The following is a 26,049-nucleotide window of genomic DNA, read 5'->3' as shown; positions in this document are numbered from 1 at the left end:
TTCTTTACTATTGTATTTGTTAAGGAGAAAATAACGTGTGCACACTTGTGTTATAATTTACTTGTTGGTCCAACAGAAAGTTATCACATTAAGTGTCTGTATGAATCTTTATGTAGCTGGAGTTATATTTCTGGTGTAACATTTATTACTACTAACAGATGCTACAAAATCATTACTGGCAAAGAAATAGGGAGTAACAGGAGCAAAACAGTTTCTGTTCATGGGCTATTAAAGGTCTGATTTTCATTCTCTCCAGAAAACTTAGTAATTTTTGTTGCCGCTCCAAAGTAAGTACAGACAGACCATATAAAACCACTGAGTTTTTAAAATCAAGTTTATTGGATATGTTGTCTATATTTTTATTTTACCATTGATTAGTTTCTTATGAGACACACTTTTCATATAATAATCTATTATACAGTAGCCAGGGAGCAGTGATATATTTTCTAATATAACTAATTCTGAGAGCCAGTGCGCCAACAGATTTCACTTTCATTTACTTATTTAAAAATATGTACCTATATTTAAAATGAGCAAGATGACATCCAAGAACCGATCTTGCAGAATTCAATGCACCTAAATTGGCATTTCAATAAATTCCCCCTTTAACTGTCAAACTCCCTAACTTCGAATGAAGGATAAGTCAGCATGAGGTAGTCAGAAAACAGGATCAAAATACTCAGTCCTCATGTAAAACAAAACTCTTTACTCATAGCATGCCATGCTCCTCTCAGGAAAACCAGAGTTATAGCATATACTACAGTGTATATGAAGCCTCCTGCAAGGACCACTCTTTGAGCCTCGGGTTGAGTCACATTTGCCAGTCCTTTTAATGTCCTCACTGGATCAATTTCTCCTTCTCTTCTGGCTGACCTACCGCTTGATTAGCTGCTCTGGTACACATTTAAGCATGAAGAACCTAATGCTCCATTGGAAATGGTTTGAGGCTAGGGATGGGCTGGGTGCTGATTAATGAGATTTCTGAACCGAGATGGTATTTCTTTACGTGCTTCCGGAGGAGTTGCTTGTCAGGGGAAGAATAGCAGCAAAAACGACAGCCAAATGCCTCACCAGTGTGATGTTGTCACACATGGAGGTCCAGGCTCTTCTTCTGGATTCTGTAATGTAATGGAAACTTATTAGAGCTTACTAGGAAAAAATTGTAACTACTACTAGTAGAAACAGTATTACAGTAGTGGCTAGAGGTCCCAACTAAGATTAGGGCCCCATTGTGCTAGGCACTGTACAAACACACAACAAGAATCAGTTTCTGCCTGGAGAGTTTATATTCTAAGAGAGACAAGACAGAGGTAAGAGGCTGAAAACCAGAGTATGAATTTATTGAAAAAACATCTGTGTTTTGACTTCGTACTTTTAATCACATTCTCATCATTTATGGATTATGACAAAAGAGCAGGCCTCCAAAATAAGAATTTAAGCCATGAGCCAAATACTGTCAGTATTCTACACTAAAATGTGAGCTCTGTTGCATATTTGTGTATACACAAATTCATACAAATTATTAAAAATATTTAAAGAAAATCTTTAATGCTCCAATATGTTTTACTGTAGAATACAACCCCCACTACTTTAACTTATAAGTTTATAACATCTTATACTGTCCTGTTAGGTACTTTTTTTTCTGATATATAAATTGCACCAGCACAGAATCCATTAGGCTGTTGATCTGAGTGGGCCATACTCTTCAGATTACATAAAACAGTCCAGTTCAGAAACATTTCAGGTCTTGAATTTCCAAATATAGAAGTTGGAGAAACAAAAATTTGTGATGGTAGAGAAAGAAGTGTGAGAGACACATTTTAAAATTCACTACTTAGTGGACTCTTCCTATTAGATGGACAGATGTCATTGCAGATTTCATCCCATCATTTCCTATTAACTTGACTAAGGTGATGCTGGGGTCTCTGCTGAATCCAAGGCACATAAACAGTCTTCACATGTGGCAGCTCAAATCATGAAACTTTCTTGTGACTAGCTACAGGTAATCCAACCCAAAACTTTATTTTAGTCTCAAATTAAAATTAGAGTATTGGATAGAACTCAGAGGTGTAGCTAAATTGGTGTAATTTGCACATTCTTCTCGCTCCTTTGTTATTTCAATTATACCATCTGAGGGTATATGTCTACACTGCAGCTGTGATTTGAAGCTTGTGTAGATGTAATTGCATTAGCTTTAATTTAGCAACCTCGCAAAAAACTGCAGTGATGGCAGAGCAGCACAGGGATCACCGCAGATTGTACAAGCACAGCTGATCCCCTGGGTATGTACTTGCACACGCTGAAGCCTGCACTGCTGTGCCCTCGTTGATATTTTCAGGGTGCTAGCTCGATTAAAGCTAGCCCGGGCGTATTTACACAATCTGTACATTGCATCCCAGTGTCAACATAGCCTTAGACTTGCTTACACATGTTTACTTAGGGGTACCTTACATCACTTTACCCTTCCTCTTTGAATATGGCCCACTGAGATCAACAGCCTAATAAATTCTATACTGAAGCAATTTACACAGCAGGAAAAAAAAAGCAACAGGACAGTATAAGATGGTATAAGTTAAAGTAGCGGGGGTTGTAGTCTAAAGTAAAACATAGTGGATCATTAAAAAAAATATTTAAAGAAAATATTGCAACAGTTTGTATGAATTTGTATATTCACAAATTCATACATGTGGCTATTTGGAATATATATATATACACACACACACACACACCATTCAGCTCTTACGCTGACGATAAGCAAGTAATTGGTATAATGAAGTTCTATAATAAATACACCCGTGAAACGTTCTTTAAGTAAATAGCACTTTCAGAGCATGATACAGCACACTTGCTGAATTTAGTTACTCATGCATAAGGCCCAACTTAATTCACAATACTGTGGAAATTGTGGATCCTGCAGTATTAGGCTTCCACCACAGTTTTGACAGCAAGATCCCCTGTTCTCAGCCCAGGGCTGCCAACAGCAGAAATTATGGAAAAATAATAAGACCTTATTAGCACAAATAATAAGGTCCACAGTTTCTTTTACGTGATTTTTCCATGGCTTGTATGCAACTCAGCCACAATTTTGAACTATCATCCTTATTCGTGCATTATATTTAAGCTCTGATCCTGCACACATATACATGCATGCTCAACTTTGAAGATATGACCGTTCCATTGAAGTCAATGGAACTACTCCCATGCCTAAAGTTAAGCATGTACGTAAGGCCAGGATTAGGGCCTTATAACAAACCAACCAACCAACCTTGCAATTTGTACTAGTGCAGGGAACTAGTGAATTCTGTAAATTAGTAAATCTGATTAGAATCAAGGCCAACATGGCGCAAAGCTGTACTTATTTTGTCAATGATTTAAAATAAAGCACAATGTACACTAGAAAAATACTGCAGCATGTTTTGTAAAAAGATTTTCATAATATGAGAATTCACTACAGTGCCCTACTGTTAACTCTTACTTGACAGGAGGAGAATCTGACAATTTTTTGTGCAGATTGAGTGTGTAGTTTAGTGAACTGCAGATTAGCAGTGTTCTGCTCTGCAGTTCTGTGGTGTCTGTTATGTAACAGGAATATTTATTTGCTGACTCCTTCCTGCTCTCTTCTCTAACTTATACAGTAGAACAAACATCATTCTTATAACTGCCAAGAAGGCAGTCATCTGCTAATGAATGTGTCCTGTTTTTGTCCAAATTTGGTAGTGAATTATCTGCTCCAATTCTTGAATTTAATTCATTTTTTGTCACCGAAGCTGGACAATGTTTAGAGTTCTTAATTTCAGTGTAGCTGTCATGAAGAGTAGGAAGAGACTTTTTTGTTGTTATTCCTGTGTTCAGTTACTGCAAGGCTCATAATGTAGGTCAGGGAGTTGGGAGTTTACTCTAAACTCGGTATTTTTGTTATTTTACCTCTTATTTGATGGATGTGTTTCCATGTTTGAACTTTGACACTGAAGGAAACTTGGAAGTAACACTTCAATTTTGCAAGCATAATCGCATACAGTGCTATATTTACTATTGACGGTTATATAATAGTCCTTCCAACCAAACCAACCAACAAATGGGTTCGGCAGACAAAACTTATCTCAGCTATCTCAGTTTAAACCTTTGCAGTTAAATACCATTTCCCTCTGGATGTTTGCACTTAACATACAGTACAATGTTCAAAGACATAAGAACGTAAAATATTTAAGTTATCCTTTTGCAACCTTACACATTACTAAATGCTCTGTAACATACTTCAAAATATATCTGAGCTTTACCAAAATTACCTATTGCTTCTATTCTTGATACGATGTACAATACTGTGCCAGCACTGTCAAATGAACAAAAGACAGGTGTATGACCTCACAATGGGAAATGCCTTAAGTAATGTGACAGTTTTCCAAGTTGTGGGGGATGGGCACTACAAGCAAACTGGCAGAAGAAATTAATATGAGAAAAAAGACCTAGTGAAGCTCATGTAACAGTGGGAAGAGACTCCCATTCATTGAATGAACGTATAGAAACATGTTCTTCTGTCATAATCCCAGTGCCCCAGGCATGACACACAGATATCTCAATTTCCCCTCAGATGTTTTTAGATTCATCATTTTCCAATTCCATACATCCTCCCTCGTAGCCTGTACAATGTCAATAGAAATTAAGTGAAAGAAGAGATAAAGGGGTTAGAAACATCCACTTAGAAAAATTAAACTATTCATTAGCTTTTTGTATCGAATGACTCTGTCTATAGGAGTGAATTTAAATATCTGGCTTCTTTTGTTGATGGATGGAAGTATGTAGGAAACAATCTCTTATTTAAAAAAATGCATAGTTATACTGTGAAAAATCTGTCCCAGCAAGGGGGACTATTTACACTTACCAACTGTACGAGCACATTTCGCATTTGTAGGGCCTCTCACTTGTGTGAGTCCTGAAATGTCTGCACAGAGAGCTTGCATCAATTGAGGCATAAGAGCAGATTTCCCATTTGAAAGGCTTCTCACCTATCAAAATATGGAAAGCAGCAGACATGTTCACATAAATGAGGAATGGGGGCTGAGGGGAGGGAGAATTCAAAGGAAATCACCAGAACATTAAAAAAAATATCCTCAGACCCACTGGCTTGTCTTTTACATATTCCCATCTGAAATAAGATCACTTGAGAGTCTATGCTAGCCAGGACGTGGAAGGTTTGGCCTGCTAGTAGCAACTTATGTTTCCACTGCCGAAGCAGGTTACTTATGGGGTATGTGACGGTAACGTAGCTGCATCAGCAAGAACAAGCTTCAAACATAGCCAGTGCCTATGTTGTGACAAATCTAATAGTTCAGCCCCCTAGTTTTCCATGCCATCTGCGTGTAAAACTCAATCGCTTCAGTTGTAGAGTGATGAGATGTACTGCAAAAGACTTAAAGTGGGCCCTTCGTGACTCTCCTCTTTGCCACTGTGGCCAATTACAAAATGGTCATATACTTGCAGGCTGCATCCATGGCGAGAACTGCCTTAGTTCCCACGTGGACTTGCACAATGCCCTTCCTTCAGGTATTGAATGGTTACAACTTTTAATCTAACACACTTGACTTGAACATCTATATGAAAGCTGTTGCACTAAATAAAATCTGAAATAAAACGTATGTTCTTGCACAAAAGGACAATTCTAGTTCTAGATAGATCACTTATTGGTAAGACACCTTTAACCTTAAATCATCACAGCTGAACGTGGTTTCAGGTAAATTAACTAACTCCATTTCCAAATTGAAGATCAGTTTACTTTTCTGCTAAAAAGACTTATCTTTGCCCCTTTTCCTGCATCAGCCCCATGAATACAGAACACTAACTCTCAGCCTGCTTTAAGTCACTAGGTTAACACTAGTTAAAAACGGTTTCTTGCAAATTGAAGAGGAGGTAGAACGGAAGTTCTCAAAAAGCAACAGGAAACGGTATTAGCAGTGAAGCCAGGGTATTAATTTTTTTTTTGTAAAAGCATGGACACCTTTTAGCAAGAGCACAAAAAAATAATGCTTAAAAAGCAGAGGACATTAAGGGCTTCCGCCTTTTGGTGCGCATGGAAATTGTGCATGCACACCCATCTGCACACATGCTTTGATGTAAACGTTTACCTGCATATTTTACAACAACATTTATCTAATAGAGGAGAACATGAAAGTGAAATACACGATAAAGAAAAACTAAACTGATAAGTCTATTTTCATGGGTTCAAACCCAAATGCAAAAAAACCAGACAATTCAAGTTAATGGTGAAAACTTTAAAAATCTATTAGCTTGTTAAAAATGAAATAAGTTAACTTATTAACAACATCAACACAGGTAAGGTAGTATTTCCCCTCAAATATATGATTTTTAACCAGTGTCTCTCTAATTCTCTACTGGAACCATTACAAATGCAAACATGCAGGACACTTCCATCTCCAGTGCTTTACATGTACTTTTAGTAATGGTTCATTATAAAGTAGATTTTGTTCTGTATTGTCTTTTAACAATTTTAAAAAATGAACATAATTTTGGACTCAGTATATAGAATCTTTAATCCCCTGGGGAAAACTGAATCTCAGAGAGGTTAAGGCCAAAATTTTCAAAATCATACTCAGGCTTCGTCTACACTTGAAATGCTACAGCACTTCAACATAGACACTACCTATGCTGACGGGAAGGATTCCCCCATCGGCATAAGTAATCACTTCCACAAGAGGCAGTAAGTAAGTTGATGGAAGACTACACCTGTCGACTTACCGCTGTCTACTCAGGGGGTCAGGTCAGTTTAATTGCTGTCGCTTGGGGTGTGGACTTTTCAAATCCCTGAGCGACATAGTTAAGCCAACTTAATTTTCTAGTGTAGGCCAGGCCTTACAGTTAGACACCTAATACTCGGAGGGGCGGGGGGAATTCTACACCACTGCACAAGTACAGAATTAATGTCTGCCGCAGATTCCCCCCTCCCCAGAATAATTGATGCTCACGGGGAGGCGAAGAGAACCTGCAAGAGGGATCATGCTGCAATTATACCTTATACCAGAGGTGGGCAAACTACAGCCCGCAGGCCACATCCGGCCCGAAGGACAGTCCTGCCCGGCCCCTCTCCTTGCCCGGGAGGCTAGCACCCAGCCCCTCTCCCGCAGCCTCAGCTCACTGCGCTGCCGGCAAAATGTGCTGGGTGGCGGGGCTGCGAGCTCTAGCCAGGCAGCGTAGCTGCAGAACCCGGCCTGACCCGGTGCTTTGTGCTGCGCGGTGGTGTAGCTGGCTCCAGCCGGGTGGCGCAGCTGCCTCTCCTGGTGCTCTGGGCGGCACAGCTGTAGCGCCGTCAGCCACCGGTGCTCCAGGCAGCGTGGTAAGGGGGATTGGATAGAGGGCAGGGGAGTTCGGGGTAGGGGTGTGGATAGGTTGGGACGGTCAGAGGGTGGGGCAGTCAGGAAGGGGGGCTGGGAGGTTATTTAGAATGTTTTAAAGTGATGTGACTACTTGTGTATCTGGCATATCAGAGATCTATCTACTCCAAGTACCCACATGTATGCCAGGGATCCACCACCAGAATATGGAGCCCCAAAACTGCATTAAACTCATGTCAGTCAAGTGTCAGAGTGTTGTATTCCTGACAAACCACTGAAAGCACATTTTTGTTTTTAAAAATCCCCTGAAATTTTACTTATTGCACAAGGTGGAGAGAAGTGGATATTACTTCTCCGCTACATTGCCAGGTCTGACACAAAAATTTTCCATGCACTGACTTCTGTAAATATTGTCACAAGCTGCTAATTAGCTCTCCCACTCTGCCTGCCTGTCACCCACCCACCATACATATAATGTAGCAGACTTAGGAATGCCGTTCCTTTAACACAGCACGTCTTATTCTACTTGTACAATTCAAATCCCTATTTCCTAACCTCTTAACATGCTCAGTTTAAAAAAAAAAAATAATCACATTCACAGAGTTAAATGCCTGGCATATGGAAAATATCCAAGAGTCCCAAACTCAGGATTTCTAATACAGTGTCTTTTGTCAGGATTAGGAACTTAATATAACGATGAGAATGTAAATTCCATATACATAAATTTCTTAAAACAAAGCAAAAAGAACCCAAGAGTATCTGTGAAAAAGGGATACTGAGCCTTCCAGTGAAGGCATTAACATACCACAAAACTGAAGACAAGAAAGCTTTCCAGAAACTGACTCAAAACATTACTCAGTCAGCATACTCACCAGCAACCACACAACAAAAACACTAACCCAGGAACCTATCCTTGCAACAAAGCCTGTTGCCAACTCTGTCCACATATCTATTCAAGGGACACCATCATAGGACGGAATCACATCAGCCACACCATCAGAGGCTCATTCACCTGCACATCTATCAATGTGATATGTGCCAGCAATGCCCCTCTGCCATGTACATTGGCCAAACTGGACAGTCTCTACGCAAAAGAATAAATGGACACTAATCAGACATCAAGAATTATAACATTAATAAACCAGTCGGAGAACACTTCAACCTCCCTAGTCATTCAATTACAGACCTAAAAGTCGCAATTTTTCAATAAAAAAAACTTCAAAAACGGACTCCAACGAGAAACTGCAGAACTGGAATTAATTTGCAAACTGGATACCATTAAATTAGGCTTGAATAAAGACTGGGAATGGATGGGTCATTACACAAAGTAAAAACTATTTGCCGGTGCTAATTTTTCCCCTACTGTTACTCACACCTTCTTGTCAACTGTTTGAAATGGGCCATCCTGATTATCACTACAGAAGTTTTTTTTCCCTCCTGCTGATAACAGCCCACCTTAACTGATTAATCTCGTTAGAGTTGGTAAGGCAACACCCATTTCTTCATGTTCTCTGTGTGTATATATCTTCCTACTGTATTTTCCACTGCATCCATCTGATGAAGTGGGCTTTACCCCACGAAAGCTTATGCCCAAATAAATTTGTTAATCTCTAAGGTGCCACAAGTACTCCTCATTCTTTTAGTCAGAACATCATTACTTTTATCTCAGGCAAATTCTGTTTACTTTCTGTGTGGTTAAAAACAAAAAAATAAAAAAACAAAACTTAAAATTCCTCTAAGTACACAAGTACAAGTACAAAAATTAATAGCAGAGATATTTCAGTACCTTTTTGGAAATGGCACCTTAGCTGCATCTGCTCTTGGCATAAGGTTGATATAGCTACAGCGCTAGGGAGTGTGAATTTTTCACACCCCCGAGTGGCATAGCTATGTCAATCTAACGTTTAAGTTTACACCAGGCCTAAGTCTCTAGAGGTGAGGGAAAGGAGCCAAAAGTACCTCCAGGAACTATTAAGTCTAAAACACGGCTGTGAACAGGAATATAGATCTCAATCAGAAATGCATGCAAGAACATTCATAAGGACATCCCTATGCAGGAAAGCAGTCACCCACATCCAAACTTTAAAGATATGCTTAAGTCCCATAGAAGATAAACATGTGCTTAAAGTCAAAACACTTGGATACTTAGATATTTGGTTACCATTTATTCAGTACTCAGACAAAGTACAGTCACCCACTCACCCCAAAATAATTTAAAAAAACCCTCACCTTGTCCAATTTTTTTGAATATTAACATGTTATAGACATGCCTGGTGTGTTAAATATATGTAATCAGAAATTTCACTCAACAAAAATCACTGAACATGACATGTCATAAGCATAATGATGCACTCTCTGTAATATAGTAACACCCTGTTAAATAGACAGATCTGATAACTATATTTTTGTAGAATGTCTCTAAACAGAACTCACTGTTGTAATGATTATTGTATTGTATTTAATATTTACATGGCAACGATTTGTAAATGTATAATACTTTCTAAATAAATAAATAGATCAAGTCTAAATACTTGAGTAACTGGGATGCTTTCCTGAATCAGGAACATAAACTCACTATCATAGCCAGAGTAGCTAGTGGGTAAAAACCTTCTTTCATTAGAACCACTGTAAATATTTGCTAAGGAACAAAGAGAGAGATCCAAACTCTCCTACTACAAAGCATTCACCACTTTAAAAAAAAAAATTACAGTTTATTGTAAGTGAGAACATAATGCACACACAGAGTTTAGCAGTATGGATGCGCATATGCTGTATCAATGAGGCCCTTAGCCTAGTTTTGTACTCACATGTATTCCCATGTGTCTCTGTAGAGCCAGTTTTGAAGAACACTTCCTGCCAGAGAGGAAACAAGCCTTGTCACAGCTGAAAATCATCTTCTCTTTTTCCTGGATAAACGTTCCAGAAGGATGACATTTCTCAGTTATAGCAACCAATTGTGCCATTGTAGCCCTTTAATGACTTTTATGGCTGATATTTATAGCTGTTAGTTTAATGGGTATAGATTAATATCGGGGAGGGAGAATGAAAGAACAGATTTATTTCAGTCCTCACAGTAGTTAAATATATTTAATATTGTATTAACTTTAAAATATTAATGCACAGAATGGACAAAATATGCATAATCTAGGCACAGGTAATTTACTGGCATCAATTGACAGTGTAGGGCAGCAAAGTGTAGAGATCCAATCTGATCTTCTAAAAACCCTTCGTGTATCAATGGTAGATTCTACCTTCCCAGCTCCTGACCCACTTTTTCACTCTTGTACATTGCAATTATTTACATTGAAAAGTACACCACTGAATGATATATGGGTTTATACCTCTTAAAAAGAAGAAGAGACAGTTTTTTACTATTAAACATAGATGTAAACGTTTGACCAACAATATAGATCTCATAAGTTTTATTGCTGTTCATGTGAATTCAGGGTCCGGCACTTCTTCTAGAGCCATCTTCGTGCCCACAAACTGCCTATCTATATGTTTTCAGCACCTAAAACTCCCCAACTCCCAGCAACATTAGTGAGAACTGTGGGTAAACAAGAAGTGCAGGATCAAGCCTATAATGCAGTCAGCTTATTTTTAATTAGTTGTATTAGAAAAAATATAAGCAAAAAAAGATTTGGGTTATATCCTGCTCCCATAGAAGTCAATGGTAGTCTTCCCAATTGATTTCAGAGAGTTCAAAATTTGGCCCTCCACATTTTCCAGTTTCTTGATCAACACTATTATAGAAAAAACACATTTTCATTCTGATACATTCCTGTACGTTAACTGTTAAGGTAAATACTAACCCCAGAATATGTGCACTAAAGTCACACATTACTAGTACCCATTGAGTATTTTGCTTACATCCAATATATTGAAAATAAAGCTATAACATACATATTTCCTATTATATTTTAAAAGTCTGATATTGTAGTACTTTCAGTCTTTCACTTATTTCTGAAATTTACTACATACAGCAGCAAAGAGTCCTGTGGCACCTTATAGACTAACAGACATATTGGAGCATAAGCTTTTGTGGGTGAATACCCACTTCATCCGACAAAGTGGGTATTCACCCACAAAAGCTTAAGCTCCAATATGTCTGTTTGGATCTGTAAAAGCGGCAAAGAATCCTGTGGCACCTTATAGACTAACAGACATATTGGAGCTTAAGCTTTTGTGGGTGAATACCCACTTTGTCGGATGAAGTGGGTATTCACCCACAAAAGCTTAAGCTCCAATATGTCTGTTAGTCTATAAGGTGCCACAGGATTCTTTGCCGCTTTTACAGATCCAGACTAACACGGCTACCCCTCTGATACATACAGAAGTTTACCTTATCTCTGAGATGCCAACCATGCAAAAAAACCAAAAAGAAGATTAATAAAAATATTCCAGTTTAGTTAACTCTTAATTTATAAAAAGAAAAGGAGTACTTATGGCACCTTAGAGACTAACCAATTTATTTGAGCATAAGCTTTCGTGAGCTACAGCTCACTTCATCAGATGCATTATGCAAGGCACTGCATTTAGCCATATGGAGTGGAAATCCATCAACTGCATAACCTCTTAATTTATAATTAACTTTTCAAAGGATGTTTGGCTGTATCAAAGTTCAAAATAAAAAGATGGAAAAATGGACTGAACTTTCAGACATGTATAATTTAACACTTCCTTGCACTGAAGAAATAAAGCTTGCATCATTTAGAGGATATAAGCCCATCATTTCCATAAGGGAAGTGAAAGCGGTTAAAAAAGCAAATTGTTAAAAACCTTGCTGTTCACAGAAGATATGCAATCTTGAATAAAAGAATGATTTCAGTAAAATCAAAAGCTTGAGAAGAAACAATTGGATTTAAACAGTAGATTTCAACATGTCAGCCATCTACGAAAGGCAAGCTGTACCATTCTAAATAATATTAGTTACATCAATTTTTTTCCTTCCCCTAAATATTTATAACCTTTCAACTGTAAAGCCTTTTCTTTCTTTTTTTAAAGAAATAGCTCAAAAACACAGATGCTGTCTAATTTCCATAATGTCTTTTGGAATCCAATAGCCATGCACATACGGTAATTCAAAGTTATAAGTACTCTCATTCACTGATTAGGAAAAAATTCTTTGTCACTGCTTCTGCTCACTGCAATCACAATCAAAAAATTATCTTTATGTATTTAAGAGATCCCTATTTCACAATGATTTAGTGGAGCAACCCAGTACCATCACTCAATCGACTTGAAGAGAAGTAAAACTATCAGCCACGCAGATTCTTTTGGTTTGAACTGTAGTTAAAACAAATAGTTTGTATGCATGGTTCTAACAGTTGTAAATGGTTTAAGGGGACACATGAAGACTCCAATAACCTTGTGGTCTCATCTTAGTGTTTGTGGCGTAGAATGACCCAAAGATCCATAGATATTGATCTCTGGATTTTTTTTAAATATAATGCTAGGAGGAAATGATTTATGACTATACGTATAAGGAGAGAAAAATACTGAGATTACATGTAATTACAGCTGGGACAACTCATTTTCACCCTTAAGAGGAAAATAAACAGTACACCATAGGGATATTTCAGACACCTTTAAAAAAAGAGTCCTGTGCATTTAATATAAGATTCCCATGTTTCTTTTCATAGCAACATGGGTTGCCTTGCTCAAAAAAATCTCAGGATCCATAACATTTCTGCATGATCACCGTAAGAGACACGTTTTTAAAGGGGCAGCGTAAGATGAAACATAATACACGTCATACCTAAAAAAAGAACATACCACCCTAGAGAGCTGGTGCCCCCATTCAATACCCTGTTGGAGGTAACCCTGCCGCCCTCTTCTTTACATAAGAGCTAGCAGCTAAAGCTCAGCATGGGGAATTAAGTTATAGCACCTCTCTCAGCTCTGCAATGGCTACCTGCTAAGTGACCTCAGCTGCAACTTAAAGACTGCCACCTCCCATCTGATCTCCAACCAACCAGCTCCTGAGGGCTCACTGGGGAGTCTAGGATCACAGAGAAAAATAAGCAGGCAACATGGAGGAAGGGAGATCATACTAGGAAGTAACTTTTTTTTTTTTTTAAGACCGCGTTTTCCAAATAAGCAAGGATTGCATTCTAGTGAATTAAGTTATTTTCTTCTGCTTTTTCACTCTTAGCCCTCTAAGCACAAAACAGCTTAAAATTCACCAGAATGTCATGGACTGTGTGTACAATATTTACATAAGTTCGCAAGTAGGAAAGGTCCTTATTTATGCTAAAAACAAACATTTGTTCAGTTTTAATAATCAAAGCAATTTAAAGTCTAATTTACTTTTTATTATTTATGATGTTTACTTACTGAATTTCTCTCAGATTGATCAATGGAATGGACTAGACAGATTAATTTGTGTTGCTGGTTAGTTTCTCGTCAGGTTCACTTTTATGAAATATATTTGCATGATACGGCACTAACTGGGTGGCTAACATTATAGGAGAATATTAGTTTAAAAAATGTTTCTACTAGAATTAAAAAAATAATAAGAACCATTTCATTTAATCTTAGGGTTTATGAAGACTTTTTTTGGTGTAAAAAAAAAAAAAAAAAAAAAAAGCTATTATATTTTGGTCAAAGTTGACTTGACATTTGGCCTGATCTTGTTCCCATTAGTTTCAACAAGAGCAGGATTGGTTCCAGGTACCTTTAAATGCAATCCTGTGACTTTAAATCCAGCTTCTCTACCATATGGGTTGCAGAAGTTCCAAGTATGCATATTTCTCCTTAAAAAGAATTTTAAAAATAAAAATATAAATGAATATCAAAATCACTGGTTGTGATGTGCTAAAAATTCACAGGCTGTTCTGAAAAAGTAGGTTTCTTGAATGAAATATAAATATGCTCCTTTTAGCAGAATCAGATCACATCTCTTCTTTTAACATAATCAGGAAAAACCAATTTAAAACAAAACCAATGAAATATTTAAATTCAACTAACATTATTTCAAGTCACAGAAAAAGAAATTATCTGTTAGTACTCAGTTAATGCCAGATGTTTCACTGAAATCTAGCACCTGGCTTTCTTTCAAATTCTACATGACATGCATAGGAAAGTAATCTCTCTAGGGCACTTAAGAAAAACTTATCATATTAGATATCAATTAGCAACTGCCAATGTGATCACTGAACAATATTTATACTCCAAATTAATGATTTGGTAAATTTCCATAAGCTGTTTAAGGATTTGTCCGCATGGAGACTTACTGCATGGCAAGCCAGGGTTTGAATGAACACCACACTAGCAGATCGCACACTAAGTCGCCCTGGTTTTGTATCAGACATACTGTACTAGGGGAAGACGGGGGAGAATCACTGTTACGAGCGCACTGAAATACAAAGGCATAAATGAAAAAAAGCACAGAGGTACATCCTTAACTCTGAATTTCCATATATGTAAACTGGAGCTTTGTGATTGTGTTTTCTGTATTTAAATTTACATAATGAGTAAAGCATTAAATAAAAACAGTATTTGTAAGGAAGAACAAAATACTACTAGCCCTTTGCTGCCCCCTTCTGGAATATACAAAGGTTCTCACAGAAAACAGTACTCAGGAATTCAGTAACCAAAAAATCGTTTCTTAGTTTACAGCCCCAAGCCTCTTTAGCCAACACCAGACTGCAAAAACTCTCTCTAGCTTTTTCCAGGGTCATATCTCATACTCGCAGACAGTTGCTTGGCTGGCTTGCCTGCCTTTTGCCTCTCAGTTTCTATTCTCCTTTCTCACTCTCCCCACCCAAAAAAGTAGTCAGCAAAAGCCCCTCTGCCCACCCAGTCTAAAACCTATGGGCAGGTTCACAAAACCCTTTTGTTCTGGGTTGCGGGGGGAAGGGTGGGAGTATTTATGTTATGCTAATTGAAGGGTGCGTTCATATTCATCGACCTCATGGAGTTTTTTTTTTTTAAACTCAGTTCTTAACAAGGTTTCACCCAGCATGTAACATTTAATCTAACATTATTAGATTATTATAACACATGTAACCATACATTTTTGCAGACATCAGGTCTCTTTCTGAAAATGAGGTCCATAGTGATAGACACACAAACACAGTAAGTCTCACCCACATTCAGTTAATATTTTTAAAAGGTGTCAACTATAAAAATCCACAGTATATAACAAAGTATTGATAAAATGTAAAAGAAAAACTCCATAAGAAAATCACACGTGTGGTAACAGTCCCCGCCAACCCTGCAGCTTGTTCATGTGAGTAGCCCAACTACAGACCTATTTGTATACAAAGCCATGCCAAGAGAGTGCCTATTTTAGATTAACTGTGGGCCCCTCTCTCTGAAAATATTGCCCATGGCGAATAACAGTACTTGAATAATAATCCTAAAATGGAAGTCTATAGGACTACTTGCAAGCATAAAACAGAGTTTGAATCTAATCATAGCATAGGCCTTACCTGTTGCAGATGCTGCACACAAATTCATTTGAGTTCTTTTTTGTTCTAGTTTGTTCTTTTTGTATCGGAGCGCACAAGACTATTCTCAGTTCTCTTTCTTTTCTTCATCTCTTTCACTTTCTGTCTTTGATGGACATGTTTCTGATGCCTGCTCATTTGATGTGTATATTTAAATGCTTGGCCACATAATGAACATAGGAAGGGTTTGGGAGTTTTGTGTTTTGCCATATGCTCTTTCAGCTCAGCTCTGGGTGGACAGTAAAGAAATACAAATAAGAAAATTAGCAAACCCAAGCCAGAATTAGACTTAAGAATTCCCTCCGCCTACCAAAAAACGTGCAAGTCAATCAAAATAAACTTTATTATCTTCAGTGGCGGAAAACATCTTATTAGTTTGGGATAAAACATTCTCAAAAAGGTAGGTGAAGATGTAATTGTATTTTAGAAATAGTTTCATGGGTGAGCAAGTGACTTGTTAACATACCACAATTCTATATACATATTCTATATTCACAATGCTATATACATGAAATTAAAAAAAAAAAAAAATTATATAAAAACCACACACAAAAAGACTTCCACAGACAACTAGATAAGATGTTCAAACATTTAGTACTTAGACACAGGACAAAGTTATATTTAACTTGTTTCCTTGAAATTATATTAATCTAGTAACTGCTTATGTTTTTTTAAAATATTGCAAAAAATATGGATAAGCAAATGTCTTACAGTACAGTATTTATATATAATTTTTACTCACACTCTACAAGGTGAGGTTAGCATTCTTGTAAGTAGTTGTGACGTTATTGACAATCTGTAACTGTATAGATCACTATTGCGACCACTTTTATATATCTGCAGCAAATATTGTATAAAGGTTGTCGTGTAAGGGGGGGGGGTCTATGAAGAGGTTATGGTTTGCTGGTTATGATTATGCTCTCTATATGTGTGTATCATTTTTGTAGTTAAAGCTATGAATACTGATTCTATACTGTCTGTATTTCAAACTTATGCTATGCTTCTGGGCGACACCCCAGACAAGTTGGTGTCAGCTCTGCCTAGCCTGCTTGATGGCCCATTGAGGACTGTCAGCTATACAAATGACCCATCGAGAGAAGGCAGATACACCTTGTGACTCAGCAAAGTATGCAGGGATTTGCTCAAGTGACTCCAAACTTCATTTTGCTGTAATTTTCCACAGTAAGAACACCTTTGTTCTTATACCGGGAAAAGACTACAAAAGAAGAAAAGGAGAAAAGTACTCCTTTTCTTTTTGCGAATACAGACTAACACGGCTGCTACTCTGAAACCTATAAAAGGTTGATGCCTCATCTCCATCTTGTCTTCAGTCCTGCTTCATACCTCTGGAGGAACTTGCTACAAATGGAAGCTCTAAACAAAGGACTGATGACCCATGCTAGCTGTGGCTGTATTCCAGAGACTTGATTTGAACCTGCAGTTTATTCTATCACTGCTACAAACCTGAACCAAGAACTTTGCCATTTCTGTATGTAATTGATTCCATGTAACCAATTCTAGCTCTCATCTATATCTTTTTCCTTTTATGAATAAACCTTTACATTTTAGATTCTACAGGACTGGCAACAGCGTGATTTGTGAGTAAGATCTAACTTGTATATTGACCTGGGTCTGGGGCTTGGTCCTTTGGGATCGAGAAAACCTTTTTTATTTTACTGGAGTATTGGTTTTCATAACCATTTGTCCCCATAACGAGTGGCACTGGTGGTGATACTGGGAAACTGGAGTGTCTAAGGGAATTGCTTGTGTGACTTGTGGTTAGCCAGTGGGGTAAAACCAAAGTCTTCTCTGTTTGGCTGGTTTGGTTTGCCTTGGTGTGCACAGAAACCCCAGCCTTGGGCTGTAACTGCCCTGCTTTAAGCAATTTGTCTTGAATTGGCACTCTCAGTTGGGTCCCACCAGAACCAGCATCGTTACAGTAATACTTTCATAATATACCCTATAGTACCATTCTTAAGGTGAAGACCGAAGGATAAACCAGGTCCAACAATTGTTACTATCTGGGAACAGTTAGTGCTGCAGAAGACAATTAGGGACCCACAATGAGTACTTGTGGAGTATTAGGGCTAGTCTACACAGGCAACGCTAAAGCACTGCCGCAGCAGCGCTTTAACGTGGCTTGTGTGGTTGCGGTGTAGTGCTGGGAGAGAGCTCTCCCAGCATTCTTAAAAAACCCACCTCCAAAAGGAGCGTGGCTCCCAGCGCTGGTGCACGGTCTACACTGGCGCTTTACAATGCTGAAACTTGCTGCGCTCAGGGGGCTAGGGGGGGAGGTGTTTTTTCACACCCCCAAGCAAGAAAGTTGCAGCGCTGTAAATTGCCAGTGTAGACAAGCCCTTACAAATAAAACAGCATGTTTTAGGAACCAGGACATTGCTTTCTGGTTCTGCTTTTCTGGTACTGATTTTTTATAGTTATTGAAAAGTCAACCTTTGTTTTTAAATCTAAACCAGTTTTCTTTTTCTGCTGTGCAATATACCAATAATATACAGTTAGATGACTACTTTTGACTTGCCATTATTGAGCTAAGGGACTTCAATACCACTCATGTGGTGATCTCGTCTTTAAAAGTGTGTGGATTTTTTTGTTTTTAAAATACTGTGATAATCAGTCAGAAAAACATTACCACTTTAAATAGGAGGAGGCTATAAAAAGATACAAAGTATACCCCTTCTTTCCAGAGACAGTGTCTTCTTGAATTCAACTAGTTGAAACGCAGGAAAGAGAGTCAAGGGTGGAGGGCAAAACTCTTTAGGATGAAAGTCTTTTACGTACATTTTGAAACTGCAGCTGCAATCCTGGAACCCAATGGATTCATGATAATTCATGACATTTTTTAAATAAATATTTTTATGGAAATGTGTTCAGCTTTCCTTCAATATATAGCATTAGATACGTCTTCAGTTTAACCTTGAATGATAAAATAATATATACAGATAAGCATGACAGGCAACATTTATTATTGGTGTAATTCTACTGAGGTTAATTAAATTAATTACAGTAGGAATGAATTTAGCCTTATCATTTTACCCTTAAACTTTTATTATTTTATCATGTTGTTCAAATTCGGATACTTCTTGTGTATTATTGCCAAAAAACACTAAACTGTTACTACGGCATTTGAAATCTGAACCATCATGCAAAGCTTGTGAAAATAACTCTCTCATGCAAAACTGGCATCAAGATCAAACCAGGTCATAGGCACATTTTTGCATTAATAAAAGATATTGTCTTTGAAAATAAGTATAGGCACAATAGTATATGAAGAATTATACAGGCAGTATATTTTGTCAAGCTTCGAAGGAGTAAAATAATCTTAGAGAGACAAAGTGGGTGAGGTAATATCTTTTATTGGACCAACTTTTGTTGGTGAGAGAGACTAGCTTTCAAGCTACACAGAACTCTTCTTCAGGTCTCAGAAAGGTACTTAGGCTGCACCTTCACTGCAAAGCAAGAGTGTTTGTCCCCTTGGTGCTGGCTTGACTCAAGCTCGGCCCCTCCAGCCCTGCAGGGTTGGGATCCTGGGTCTGAGCCCTAGGTTAGCACACTTTCAGTGTAGGTGGAAGAGGGTTACGCTTGAGCCCAGGCTCAAGCACGAGTTTATGTTGCAGTGTAGACATACCCTCAGATTGTCATAGCTAAATACCAGGCGGAGCAGATTGCTTAGCATGTTTTTTGTCCTATAACTGAAGAGGTGTTAATGGGCCACTTCACCTTGAATGGCTCCTCAGAAAGTGTGTTAACAACTGATGCTAAACAATCTGTTCCACCTTGTATTTAGCTGTGACACTATCTTTCCCAGTCCTGAAGAGCAGTTCTGTGAAGCTCAAAAGCTTGTCTCTTTCACCAACAGAAGTTGGTCCAATAAACGATATTACCTCACCCACCTGGTCTCTAATATCCCAGGACCAACATAGATAAGCTTATTTTGTTTGCAGTGTAGTCATATCATATGTTTAAAAAGATCTGGCAAGGGCCTTTTGGGAGGGAAGGGGAAGCTGATGTTTGCATGTCAGTGTGAAAACAGAAGCAAATAAATTTGAGTAAGAATACTTTCATTTGTGGCAAGTAAAGTATAACTTCATAGAGAACTATTTTATTTGACACCTGGTATCATAACCATATTTTCGTTGTTCACCTCGTATTCACTGAGAGTTTGTTTGTGGTTTATCACGCTTGAATGAGCTGATTATTTTAGCAACAACAAAAATCTTGAAAGTGTAGGAAGTGAAGAAAAACAGAAAATGAGATATTAGCTGTTACATGAAAATATTAATGATTAATATAACTAACCCCAAGACAAAACAACAGTGTTAGGAGGTGACCTGTGAAATTCTATCAACTTTAGCAATATGTGCTAAATGCCCTGCAACAGCTTGGTAAAGAAGAGAGGCATTCAGCACATTGAAAAGGAGTACTTGTGGCACCTTAGAGACTAGCCACAAGTACTCCTTTTCTTTTTGCGAATACAGACTAACACGGCTGTTACTCTGAAACCTGTCATTCAGCACATTGTTACCTAGGGGGAAAAAAGTGTGTGTCTTTTTCTCCCCCACTTCAGCCAATGCCATCCAGCCTCACCTGGATGGCCAATTCTCTAGTGTGATGCCCCAGCAAGCATTGTACTGTCAGTATCACAAAGGCTGGATTACTCAGCCAACAACTATAGTATACGGGGCAGAAAAATGCCCATTTTTAGTTATATTACACAGTTTTGCAAAGATTTAAAAATATTTTATCCCTTTTGGGATAAAAAATTATTCAAGATAATGTTAAAAATAAAAAAGGCACTTACTTGACCCTCCACCCACAATATATGCCAGCTCCATGCTTCAGAGGGGTGCGGTGGTCAATATGACATCACCAACAAGGTGTCAGGATGGAGCTGAAGCCGGCGACCCAAGAGGGTCTGAATGTCCCAGGACCTAAGGAGAAATATGTGAGCTTTTAATTAACAACGTGCTGAATGCCTCTCATAGCTTGGTTGCTAATAGCATTCAGCACATATTGCTAAAGTTGACGGATTTTTGTCAGTTTTCTTTAAAAGTTACTAATCTTGCCATTTCCCCCAAATCTCCTTAATATATCACACACAAATGTTACATTCAAAGATTATTAAGGTTGCAAAGTTAAGCGCTGAAAAAAGAGAAGAGAAAGAAGTTAGAAAAATGCCAGAATCCCTGCCAAGCTAGTCTCATCCCTCCAGAATCCCTATTCCAGTCTCCCCTCACTCAACCCACTCCCACCCTCAGGCACCTTGTCTAGCAAGCCACAGCGTCCCCCACAGCCCATATCTGATCGGTCTCTCCCCTCACCCTGGCCACCAGTTGCCGTCCTCTACCCATGTGTCCCATCACCACTGGCTCCCAGTTCTTGTCCCCACCCAGTTCTTGTCCCAGACTTTCTACTCAGCCAGTCCCAATTCTCCCCACAAGTTTCCCCTTGTCAGATATGTTCCCCCAGTTCTCTCCCCTACATCCCCTGGCCCCTCTGGTTCCCAGTGCCAGTCTGTTCACCCACCCAATACCAGTCTTTTTGCCCACCCCAAATTTCAATCCCAGTTTTCACCTCTCTTTCCCATAACAGCATAAGATCCTTTGTATTCAGAACCCAAGTTACCTTTTCCCCACCTCATAGGGAAGAGCTATAGAGCTCTCTATCACTCGGATAGCAGCAGCAGGATGTGGTGTTTCCCGAACACAGCAAATCCCACCACATTATTTTTAAAAACCTGTTTTTTTCTTTTAACACTCCCACTCCCTAACCCTTTTATACTAAATATTCACACATAGGGCTGTACCATTCCCTGAACATCACTATTTACAGGAATAGGATACAGCATTAAAAACCCAACAAATTATTGATTTTAACAAATATTTATGAAATAGTTTGCTGTATTTTAATAACCAAGAAGCTAGCACAGAGACAAACACCTAGTAAAGCATACAAATTAAAGAGCTACCTACATTTGGAAGAACCATCTTTCACATTCGGTGCACGGATGTGGTCTGGAACTGTAGTTGTGGGTGCAGAGATGCTTGTAGACCTTGCTCCACTCTCCGTCTGTGTCAAAAAGCCATAGATCATTGAAATGTATCACCGTCAGAGGAAACAGAAATAGAAGTAAATACAGAAAATATAACTAATTCTTCTAAAACTATACATTTAACCATGTTCAACAATCTTCCTTGTTTTCAGCTATACATTTGTTTCCCTATTCATAAAATGTAGGTAACAGCTACATCACAGCCAAGTAAGTATTAGTTAACGTTTATAGTGGGAATGTAGCAGTTTAAAGATAAAAATAGCAAAGTGTTGTTATTAAACTAGAGATAGAGTAAATCCATGTAAAGTTACTTTTCCCATTACATGTGACATGACTTTCAAGTCCTAACAGTCCAGGAAAAGTTAAAAAGTCCAACTCTTTTTTTTTTTTTTAAATAAAAACAAATATTTAGAATCCATAGATTATAGTTTAAAATGAGATGTAATTCTGTAGAGCAGAGTAACATTTTCATAAAAAGGTACATTTGCAAAAGCTTATTCAACACACAGATTTGTATTGTTCCTGCCTGTAACAAATTTCCCAGTAACACTAAGATTATTTGTTATAACTCATCACAGATGGTATCATACTACATCAGTGGTTATCAACTCTGGTGCACCGCTTGTTCAGGGAAAGCCCCGGCGCACCAGGCCGGTTTGTTTACCTGCCGCGTCTGCAGGTTCAGCTGATCGCAGCTCCTACTGGCCGCGATTAGCCACTCCAGGCCAACGGGGACTGCAGGAAGGGCGGCCAGCATATCCCTTGGCCTGCGCCGCTTCCAGCGGCCCCCATTGGCCTGGAGCGGCAAACCGCGGCCAGTGGGAACTGCGATCAGCTGAACCTGCGGATGCGGCAGGTAAACAAACCGGCTCAGCCCGCCAGGGCCTTTCCCTGAACTAGCGGTGGACCAGAGTTGAGAACCACTGTACTACATGCTGAAACTCTTTAAGTACATCTTTGTAACTCTCCATATACATTATGCTTACAGATGGGTTTACAATGAGGGTGAAAGTATGAGAAAAATAAATGTTTGAGACTTACCAATAAAATCACAGTGCAGACATTTAAACAAGTTACCATAATGGAAAGATATATGCAGATTTCTCACTTGCTCAGTTTCATAAAGAGATGAACACTTTGTGCATAGAAAGAGATTACGTTTTCCATGATGGTTGTTCCTATGCATTTTCCATGAACTTGGCGACATAAAAACTCTCTTGCAAATCAGACACTGGTAGCTGTCTTTTACCAGCTTGTGTGTTTTTAAATTATTTTTCATTAAGTTCCATTCAGTCATGCAGCAATTGCAATAAACACATTTGAAGCCCTCATCCCCATCATGACATTTAACATGGATTTTATAAGCACCTTTTGACTTCAGTTCTTGGTCACATATGTTGCAGTGTTGTATTCTTTCAGCACTTGGTTTTAAAGTGCAAATACCTTTCAAAGGCTGAGCTAAGCCACTGTTTTCAGGTCTGACCTTCTTCTGACTTTTACTATTTTCTTGTTTGACTTCAACTTTAGTTGTTTTCACATCTACCTCTAAGGTTTGAGTTTTAATGCTGGAAATGCGACACAGGCCAAGTCACATGAGATGTTCAAATTGGGCTTCCTCCTCATCTTTGCTTTTTTTAGATTCATTGGGGTCTGTGGAATATGAGAGGTGATTAGGCACCACAAAGCAGGACTCCTCAAGCTGAAACTGACCTGCTGCTTCTTCTTCAAACAGTGTGTTTACCTTACAAGAATGAGAGCCATTAGGATCATCAGGGTAACTCCCCAGGCTCACATCACAGCATTCAGGGCTTATGTTATGAAGCATCTGGTACATGGGCAACAGAAATGACATCTTTGCAAGGTTTTCTTCATTTTCTTTGTTTTCTTGGCTGATTTCATCCCCTATGCTGTATGAGTCATCTTCATCTGGGCCCATTTCAAGGCACTAAGAAATGTGGCAAATTCTACCCTGTTTGTGAATGTTAGTCAGAGGAGTTCTGATTCTATTCTTGATACTGCTTGTGAACTTACAAAGTTTGCACCTGTACACTTCAACCAAAAACATTTCCACCAGGCTGGCAATTTGGGTTTCAAAGCCTTCTGTCCCAGAGGCATAAAATCAGGATGTTGTGATCTCCTCAGGTAAATGTAGGTTTGTGGAAGGAATGTATTTGAATTTATATTTAAATTCATTCATTTTCAGAAAGTGCAAGTACACAAGTCTATAAGAGAAACATAAATAAAGCAGTTAGTAGCTGTTCTATGATCTGCAAAGCTGGTATATCAGCACTCTTCTCCAGAAGAAGATGATTTATCCTAAATCTTCAGTAATACTAAGCAAGATATACATAAAGTGCCTATTTACATTTTCCCAACTAGAGATTGATGCATACTATGCTATGGTATATTTATATTTCAATTATTATTGTTGCCTTTTCTCAGAAATTACAACAAGAGGACATAGGGTCAGATTATAATCTAAATTGCATTAGGGTATATAAAATTCAAGGGTGAAATCATAGCCTCCTGGAAGACAGAAGTTTTGAAAGTAAAAAATTTAAACCTAAATGCCTTATACAAAGCAGTTTATTTTTTACTTCAGTAAATTATTAATATTACAGATGAAACATTTATTCTGTAACTTCAAACTTGAGATTTTAGAAAACTACTTATGTTTTAAAAAAACCAATCCCAAATCATTTGCTACTTTCTCCTCTATTGGATTTTTGTTGTGTATTTGTTTTGGGACTTGCATAAAACTTATGAATCCCATGGCAAAGCCTTTTCCATAGAAAAATACATCATTAAGATACAAACATCTCAGCATACATTAATTCACAAATCTATAGAGTTGACATATATACAGAGCATCCACTACTGACAAGGGGCTGTGCCTTTTTATACAAATCTTTACAGTCTGTTAACCTCCCCAATTCTTTTAAAATAATCAAGTAATCCAGAATGCATCACAGCAGCTGGAAGCCCTATACCTGATCATTTGTAGTACATCCCTCTGCACACCTTCCTCTGCTCCCACCAGTGCAGGATCGCTCCTTATATTTAGAGCCTTGCAAATCTGCAGATTTCCACTTTATATCCAGTGACGTTTGCTGATCACGGATCAGATGCAGATACAAATTTTGTATCCACTGCAGGGCTCTACTAATACAGTATTTTGTTCTCTGGTGCTATGAATTCCCCTTACACAGGAAATGGCGAAGAACCAGCTGACCGTACCTGCTATACAGCAAAACCAGGGAGGGACTAGTGCCAGAGGAAGACAATCAGTGGCAGGTCCCCCTTGCGCCTAGCCAATGGCACACGGTCACCTCAAAGCACCACCTACAGCTACAACGGCTGCGCATCATCCTCCCGCAGCCACCCCCTTGCAATAGCGGCTGCTGCTTGGACGGACTCTCTACTGAAAGCACGTGCCGCTCCCACACTGCCCAGGTCAGCGGCGCGTGAAGGGAAGGGAGGAAGGTTCCATTCCGCTCGGCAGGGGTCACTGGCTGAGTTAGTCTCACCCTGTTTCCGGGCCTGCGCGGCTCAGACACGCCCCTCTCCGCTAGCTTTCCTGCTTCCGGCCTCCAACCCAGGGAGCACTTGTTGGAGCGCGCGCTCAACCCTCCCGCCTCCACCCTCCATAACAGCAGGCGGCCCCATTCTAAGGGACTGTGCGCAAAGTGACGCACACAAGAGCGCCGCGGAAGGACTCGTTTGAAACCCAAATCTCAACGCTTTAAATACCAGCGACCGCTCAAGATCCGCGAGCGCCTCCCTGTTCCCATCGCTGCGTGAGCTTGGCTCAGTCATTTAAACGCTCTGTGCTTCAGGTTCTTCATCTTTGTAACCCAACACGTGGTAATTTTTGGTTGCATATGAGCTCTTTGAAGCAGGTATTGGAAAGCGATATTATCGTCTAGTACTCTGTACAGCGCTTAGCACAATTCTTGGTTAGTCTTTCCGAACATAATCATCGACATGCAGGACTAGAAAGGACCTCAATAGGTCATTTAGTTCAGTCCCGTGCACTGAGGCAGGACTAAGTAATAACTAGGCCATAATCATACAATCCTAGCACTGGAAGGGACCACAAAAGGTCCTCTAGTCCATCCCCGTGCACTCAAGGCAGGACTAAGTATTATCTAGTACCTATAATGAATTATAGGTAATAATAGCGGAG

General features: G+C 38.9%; 1 long non-coding RNA gene and 1 pseudogene across 1 annotated transcript in view; one reads left to right on the top strand and one right to left on the bottom strand.

Moving 5' to 3' along the window:
• Positions 1 to 26,049, top strand: part of LOC122464557 — a 121,439-nt gene that overhangs the window by 14,508 nt on the left and 80,882 nt on the right. The gene's annotated exons all lie outside the window — the stretch shown is intronic.
• LOC102945777 lies at positions 317 to 25,573 on the bottom strand (annotated as a pseudogene).

The sequence above is a fragment of the Chelonia mydas genome, chromosome 2 (assembly GCF_015237465.2).
Source record: "Chelonia mydas isolate rCheMyd1 chromosome 2, rCheMyd1.pri.v2, whole genome shotgun sequence".
In the NCBI taxonomy this organism is placed as follows: Eukaryota; Metazoa; Chordata; order Testudines; family Cheloniidae; genus Chelonia; species Chelonia mydas.
The sequence above is the reverse complement of the archived record's forward strand: the minus strand, read 5'-3'. Positions and strand labels throughout refer to the sequence as shown.